Consider the following 8,283-nt stretch of genomic DNA (forward strand, 5'->3'; position numbering starts at 1 on the left):
AAGGAAAAATGTAAGTGATCAGAGAGATGATTGTGTCATGATATGACCAATCTAAAGTGGAGTGGGGGCTTTCCTCTGCAAAACCAGATGTGGTTCATCATTTTCATGGAACAGTATCTGCAAGATCAGATGAGGCATTTTGCAAAGGACATTTAAAATATAAATAGAACAATGTTTGCTGAGAATAAAAAGAAGCTTTTAAATTTTAAGGAGAGGAGAGGGGGATCATGAAATACAGGGTTTCGGAAATGTCATCCTCTTGACATGTCAGAAATTAAAAGTTCCTAAAAATAAGATCGCTTGTTTTTGTTTTTGTTTTTTTACCATCCCTCCCACATTGCCCAGTCCAGCTATGTTAGAAGAGAAAGAGCTCAGTATGTGCTTGATGAAGAATGAAGGAGGGTATAGACCGATAGATTACTGAAGAAGCAATGAATATTATGGCATCATCTCTGTGCTTTATTGTTTGTTTGTTTTTGTCCTAGAATTTCGTGGCAGGGAATCTGGAAAATGGAGATAAATATAAAAATGAAGAAAAACAATCACAGAGGATCCCATTGTAAATATTTTGGCATACTTCCTTCTGTTTTTCAGACACATATGGATGCAGACACATCCACTCACACACAGACACACACATGTGTTTGTGTATAAGTCTATAACATCATCTTTATAACTTGACATCATAATATGTAGTTGTGATTAACTGTCGCTGCAATTAATATTCTATCATGAGTACTTTCTCAGATAAAATAGTGTTTATAAGTTGGTTGGGGGGAGCCCGGGTGGCTCAACGGTTTAGTGCCGCCTTCAGTACAGGGTGTGATCCTGGAGACCCGGGATCGAGTCCCATGTTGGGCTCCCTGCATGGAGGCTGCTTCTTCCTCGGCCTGTGTTTCTGCTTCTCTCTCTGTGACTCTCATGAACAAATAAATAAAATATTTAAAAGTAAATAAATAGGCAGCCCTGGTGGCGCAGTGGTTTGGCACCACTGCAGCCTGGGGTGTGATCCTGGAGACCCGGGATCAGTCCCACATCGGGCTCCCTGCATGGGGCCTGCTTCTCCCTCTGCCTGTGTCTCTGCCTCTCTCTCTCTGTCTATGAATAAATAAATAAAATCTTTTTAAAATATAAAATAAAATAAAAATAAATAAATAAAATAAAAGTTGGTTGGATGTACCTTGACATAATTGAATATTCTCACAGGTTGGACATTTAAAGTTTCACTATGAAAATAATTCCATAATACTTTCCCTGTATGTCAGTATTTATACCATCTTAGATAACTTCCTCAGGATAATTTCTGTACATCAAAGGGAAGGCCATTCTTCCCTTGTGTGGCTTTGATCGACTTTGCCACACATTCACTGACCTCTTGTGTTTCTCCTCTTACCTACTCATGGCGGCTGCCTATGGGTGCTTGTTTTACTAGGGAAGATGAAACTTGTCTTTCCTCTCAGGAAGCACACACAGCTGGTTCTGTCCCCCTGGCACATGCTGGGGGGACAGAATGGGTCAGAGAGTAGCTTTAGAAATCTACCTAAGATTTCCTAGGGCTCTCATTATTTTCCAGCTAACATGTGGCTATTGGTGCGATTGTCATGGGAAGTAATTGGGTGGTTCCTCAAAAAGTTAAACATGTAATTACCCTGTGACCCTGCAATTCCACTCCTATATATGCCCCAAAACTTCAAACAGATATTCAAACAAATACATGTACATGTGTGTTTATAGCAACACTATTGATAGTAGCTAAAAGGCAGAAAACAGCCCACATGTCAACTGCAGATTGGATAAACAGATTATGGTACATACATATAATGGAAATAATTAATAAAAAAGGAATAAAGCACTGATGATGCTATAACATGGATGCGTTTCAAAAACTTTATGCTAAGCAAAAGAAGCTAGATGAAAAGCGGTCACATGTTATATGGTCCCATTCATATGAAATGCCACGATTAGTGAATCTTTAGAGACAGACACTGAACTAGAGAACAGCAGTGGTTCCCCAACATTATGAATGTACTAAATACCACTGAGTTGTTCACATTAAAATGGTTTATTTTATATTATGTGAATTTCACTTCAATAAAAAGAAGAAAATCCAAATGCTAAGGTACAGCATTCTGCACATACCTAAGTGATCATGGATCAGTCTAACAGCAAACGGTGAGGTTGGGGCACTTGGCAGGGATGGAGGTGATGCACAGCGGGTTGAGCAGGAGGATGGGTGAGTGTGAAATGGGAGTAAATGTTCCTTTTTGAATAATGAGAGAGGATGTTTGTGAAGGTCCATCCCCCCCCCAACACATACACACATGCTCACATGCACACACGCACATACACACACCAATCTTTGCATGACAATAGAGGTCAGGAATCATCCCTGGGCATCAGCAGCCAGCAGCACATCATTTTACAAAGTGCATGATGAAAGGCTTGAACCTACCTGGGGTCTTTATTTATATTTTTGTATCTTCACCAACATATATAGCTAGTCATAAAATCTGACTCATAAAAATTCCTTTATTAAAAAGGAATTAGAGAAAGAATGGTAATTTCCATGGTATGTGTATATCCATTTTTACACAGGGTAACTTTCAGATAAGTAAGGGACATAGGAAGGAGCGGATATCCATGTGTTCAGTGGTCACAACAGAAACTGTCTGGGAAGAAGAACAAAGAGGTCTTGGAAAGGGGCAATACACATCCCTCAGTCTCACCAAACTGAGAAGTGTGGCTTGGTAAGAGGTAAAGCTTGGTAAGAGGTAAACTAGTGGCTTGGTAAGAGGAGGCTGGAGTTGACTGTAGAACTTCATAGCAATATTTCTAAGCAGACATGTTTGTTCAAAAAACTCTAAGTAGGGATCCCTGGGTGGCTCAGCAGTTTAGCGCCTGCCTTCGGCCTAGGGCATGATCCTGGAGTCCCGGGATCAGGCTTCTGCATGGAGTCTGCTTCTCCCTCTGCCTGTGTCTCTGCCTCTCTTTTTCTCTCTGTCTCTATCTGTCTCTCATGAAAAAATAAATAAAATCTTTAAAAAACACACACATACATAAGGTTATCAGAAAGACAAAAAATTATTAAAAAAAAAAGAATTCTAAGTAGCAATCTAACTGACTACACCGATGTATCATTTCCTATGTGTATATATGCAGATGTATATGTACATGTATGTGTAATTTTTAGTTTATTGCTGATGTGCTGTTTACGATAATTGATTAAAAAGGCTTCTGTTGCTCATTCCATGGTATTCAGTTTTTTTCTATGAATCTTCTTGCCTTTATAGAACCTCAGGTTTAAAGAAGCACTTGAATTATTATGGAAGTGGCAACCTAAACGCATAGAGATCGAAGTGACAATTTCTGACAAACAGTCCCCACATGCAGTGGTATCTAAGCAAGAACCTTCTGTCACTCTTGCCCTGCCTAGATTGCCCTTTGAGGTCATCCACTCTGTCTTTCACTGTTTGGTCTCTGCCCCTGCATCTCTGATTCTGCCTATTTGGAAAATCCACACCACATCTCCTAGGAGCCATAAAGTAAGCATTCTTTCACCAAGCATTCTTCTCTTTAACTTGCCCTCTACATTCTCTGCATTCTTATAGAACTTCTGGTGTCTGTTACAGCATCTTGTCTCCAGTGTCATAGACCATCTTTTATTAATTATAGCTTCTAGTTTCTTTCCTACCCAACAGATTTGTGAGCTTTCTGAAGACTCACCTGGCTCTGGTTCTGCATGCATTCCTATAGTTCTCCATTCACTCCCTAAGTTGTTACTGCACAGTTGGTATATGATAAGACACTGTCCAGGTTAAAGCGCAAGGTAGGGTGCCAGTTTTGTTTCTTGGGAGTTTAGTGTCTGATTGATAATACAGGGTCGGCAGACCCTAAACATTTAAGCAACAGTATCAGCAAAGACTCTCTCATTGCCTCCATAGCATAGTTATTAATGCAAGACACATCCCTGCATGCATTACTCTTAATTGACTGATTGACTGATTGATTCCTTGTATCAGGATAAACCAAGATAGAGTATGGTTCATTGGTTTATACACGCTAGAAATGTGTTTAAAAATCATCTGAAGCAAGAGCATGTTCTTCACCAGGTCATGATTGCTAGAAATCTTATTCAGACACCAAACACGATTGGCCATGGTTGGCCCAGAGTGGAATTTCTGAACATAGTATTTAACTTGACCTAGATATTGACGAGGACAACAGTGCGGTCCTTGATGTTGGAATCAGCAAATCAGGTTGTTGTTATTTATCTCTTTTTGTGGCATTGCTCTGTGTGCAAATATGTTTAGTTCACATTGCTCTGTACACAATCCTGACAACTGCAGCTTATTGGAGGGGGTGATTATACTAGTAGATAAATAAATCATGCTCTGGAAGATTCTTGTGACCCCTGGAAGAAAGAGTTGACTCAAAAAATGCTTAAACACTCTTTCTAGGAATTATGCTTTTAAATTCAGTGATGCAGTGGCAGAGATGTCAGTTCCTGGAAATTCACTGATGAAAGTCACACCTTGGTAATGCCATGCTTACCAGTGTGCAGGAACTTATTGTTTAATGCTGTGGAGAGATCGAGAAGGCACTTCTTTGGAGAGGTTTAAAGAGGAGAAGAAAATAAATAACCTTAAGAGATCCTGAAACTCTTGTAAGGAAAGGGGTTCAAAGGAGAATGCTCTTACATAGACCAAAAGCTTTGAAGAGGCTGGTGCCGGATGAACAAAAAGGATGTGAAGGACACTTACCACACAACAGTGTGCTACCTTAACAGCTTTCCTTGAGCAGAATTTGTATTTTCTGCCTCTATATTCACAATTCCTCCTTTTCTTTCTTCTAAGCTAACTAGGTTATAAGAGTTGTTATCTCTAACAGCCGATCAATCTCTTTTAACATCTTTCAAACAAGATAAACAACATATTTGTGAGCATGTGTGTGCGTGTAGACACTTTACACCCAAAATGTGGAGTATACAGAGTTAAACAAAATCCTGTCAGCAGTTCTCCCAGGGGAAAGTGGAAATGACATACCTATTATTCCAGATCCAGAAAAAGATTTTATACAAGGCCTGGAAAAGTCAGTAAATGGGGATCACCTTGAATGATAAGGGAATGGTGACTTGAGAGATAAAGAATCACCAGGGGAGCAGCTATGCACCTTTGGCTGGGGCTCAGAACTGTTCATTATTAGCAGCTAAGGCTTAAAATGTGATCAGTTAAAACCAGTGGGGATTAAGACCTGGATGATGTGTCGACTGGGAATATGAAACATACAACTAGGGAGAGAGAGTCTGGGGGAAGCAGAGATAGACAGCCAGTGAGAAAATAATTTTAATTATAGAATAAAGAGAAAATAAGAGGCACGAATTAAGCAACATCTAGGAAATAAGTATATAAAGAGCTGCAATCACTTGTAAGAAGACAGTACACTTACCAGAAGAAGAAGAAAAAAAAATCCAGCCAGTTGAACTGAAAAATCCCATCTAAATATGAAAGCAGAGAATGTATTCTGAAGCTGGAAATACTCATCAGTGTGTTAAATGTCACACATTCTAAAAATATGAGATAGATTTCAACAGCCCTATAGTTAAAGACTGATGATTGGAATTTTGCTTTTATGATGCCATAGCAATTCAGATGGTTCTGAGGTTTCCATAGCAACAGCCTGATGCTACTTTTTGTTCTGTGTAGTCACATGATGCCTGATGCACTGCTGCATAGGAAGCATAGAGAAGCAGTTGGTTGTATTTCCTAATGAGTGACATAGAGACCAGGGGCCTCCACGAAGGACTTCTATTCCTGTTGGTCCTCAGCCTTATAAACAAGAGCCAGCTTATAATAATCTTTTTTCTCCAAGTTGACACTTCTGCTGGGGGTCAACTTTGCCTTGATGAGCCGCTGCTCTATGTCAACAGTATTATTGTTCCACGAATTGCATATCCATCTGGATAAAATTCCCTTAAGCGGATGACCCCTTCTACTTGTGCCACCCAATTGTCTTAGAAGTTGCCACCAATATATGATTGGTGGTCATTAGCCATGAACAGTGCACCATTTTCAGCCTATGACGAGCAGCAGACTAGCCTGTGAGAGCCAGAGCATACTATTGTGTCATGAAAGATTAGGCGAGTCACTCTAATGACTTGTACCTCGTTTTTACCATCTATTAAAAGGGAGTAATGACCAGAGTGATGACCCTTTTCTTACTCAAAGGGTAATATCTATAAAACATTTAGACAAGTTTTGTCAAAAATGTTTGGAAGCTGTTGTACATATCCAGAGAATCCCAGCTGTCCTAGGTTTATGTATGAGAAGTATCAAGGGGTACTTGGCTTAACTTAGACTCAAGGAGAGCACCATGAAGCTTGCAAGCACAAGTAAGACAGAAATCTCTCCTGAGCTCTCATTAAATTGGTAGGCGTTTTCTTACTGAGGCAGACTTAGGTTCCCAATGCTTTCACCATCATACTCATTAATGAGCATCAGGTTGAGTTAAGAGCCACCTAAACTAACCTTGACATTAGCTGTTTTTCAGTGGGAGTCAGAAGTTTATGGGTTCTAGTCCCAAATGATGACAGTAACATTTGTTATCCTGGCTGAATCAATTCACTCTTTTATATTATTTTTTCTTTATATGAGAGGATGTTTATTAAAGAGCAAAAAAATGGAAACTTGTATAAGAAGGTAGTCAATAAATAGTTGTTCACCTTCCTCTTCTTATCCCTTTCTTCATCTGAAATTCTTCCATTTCTGGAATTTTGCTGTGTGGGAGTTAAAAGGTAACCCAGTGATGTAAGATGTAAGCATGTTTGGAGCTAAGGACCACATTCTGGCGATGCTACAGTATCATCATCAGGTATTAAGCTCTTACTGTCTACAGGACACTGTACATAGTGACAGAAATGCAGAAATGCATAGTGACAGCCTGTCTTGAGGGTTACAATAGAGTTGAAGGTTACAAGATAACACCAAAGGTAACCTAAACTAGATACCCAATAGACATTACAGAGAAGAAGTGGGCGGGGTTGCTGAGGAGAAGCTTCCTGCAGGGAGAGGAGTGGATGTGGATTTTGAAGGGGGCACTTAATTTTTATGAAGTAATAGGATGCCTGGGTGGCTCAGTGGTTGGGTGTCTCCCTTTGGCCCAGGGCATGATCCTGGAGACCCAAGATCGAGTCCCAAATCGGGCTCCCTGGAGAGAGCCTGCTCCTCTCTCTGCTTGTGTCTCTGCCTCTCTATATATCTCTCTGATGAACAAATAAATAGAAAAAATATTTATGAAGTACTTATGATATTATGGGCAGTGGGCCCTTTGCTTGATCTTATTGAGTAAGGGGGAGATTCTTGATAAGGGAGTAAAAGTGAGAAGGTGGGAATGGTGGCCTCCAAGTGGGAATGATCAAATGAGTTTGGCAGGAGGAGAGGTAAATAGGAGAAAGGATGTCAGATGATTCTGAAAGCCAAATTAAGGAGTTTGGACTTTACTTTTGTATACTAGGGGGCTATTGTACATTTCTTAGTAGAGAATGCTGTGTGCCCAATTGTACAATTTAAGAAAGAAACACTGGTGAAAGCAACCAAAAGACCACTGACAGTCCAGGCCTTAGGTTGTGGGACCTTGGCACAGAAGGGGAGGCAGAAGGCAAGAAAGTGGATAAAGCTGGCCAGAAGAATTGTTACTGTTGATGACAGCATTTGTAAAGTCTGGAGAGGGAGCTCATTTGGGAGAAAGAAGGTGTAAGTTGAGTTTGAGATGTATAAAATTGGAAGGGACTACAAACATGTGGGGGTATCCTAGAAAGTATTAGACACAAGAAATCACATTATGGGAAACACACCTCACCTTCCTCATGGGCAACTGGGGAGCCCATAGCCGTACAGCGCATGTAGAGAGATTGGCCACCATGGAAACTACCTTCTGCCTCCTTACAGGGTCAGAATCACACCTGGCTTTCATTTTCTGGCCAGTGCCCTAGGGGAGCGTGAGTCATATGTTTTACTTAGTTCCATCTTTCTTTGTTTTATCTTACTTTTTCTCTAGCAAACTATGGACTCAAATAAAAGCCAAATTGTCTATTGCTAAAACCCAAATATGTCATTCAGCAAGTGTTCCTTGACTATTTCCCAGGGCCGGGCCCAAGTCCTATCCATCACTTCTGCCCACTACGCCTGGCTGGCCTTTTCCCTACGTGCACCGACTATGAGAGGAGGGATGGTTGGATACAGGTCAAAGCAATGTCCATGGAGAGTTTCTAAATCATTGCATCAACAT

General features: G+C 40.4%; 1 pseudogene; it reads right to left on the reverse strand.

Moving 5' to 3' along the window:
* Positions 1–7,882, reverse strand: part of LOC121497749 — a 51,660-nt pseudogene extending 43,778 nt beyond the window's left edge.
* Positions 7,883–8,283: the final 401 nt, after the last annotated feature.

Source organism: Vulpes lagopus, chromosome 8, assembly GCF_018345385.1.
Source record: "Vulpes lagopus strain Blue_001 chromosome 8, ASM1834538v1, whole genome shotgun sequence".
NCBI classification, from domain to species: domain Eukaryota; kingdom Metazoa; phylum Chordata; class Mammalia; order Carnivora; family Canidae; genus Vulpes; species Vulpes lagopus.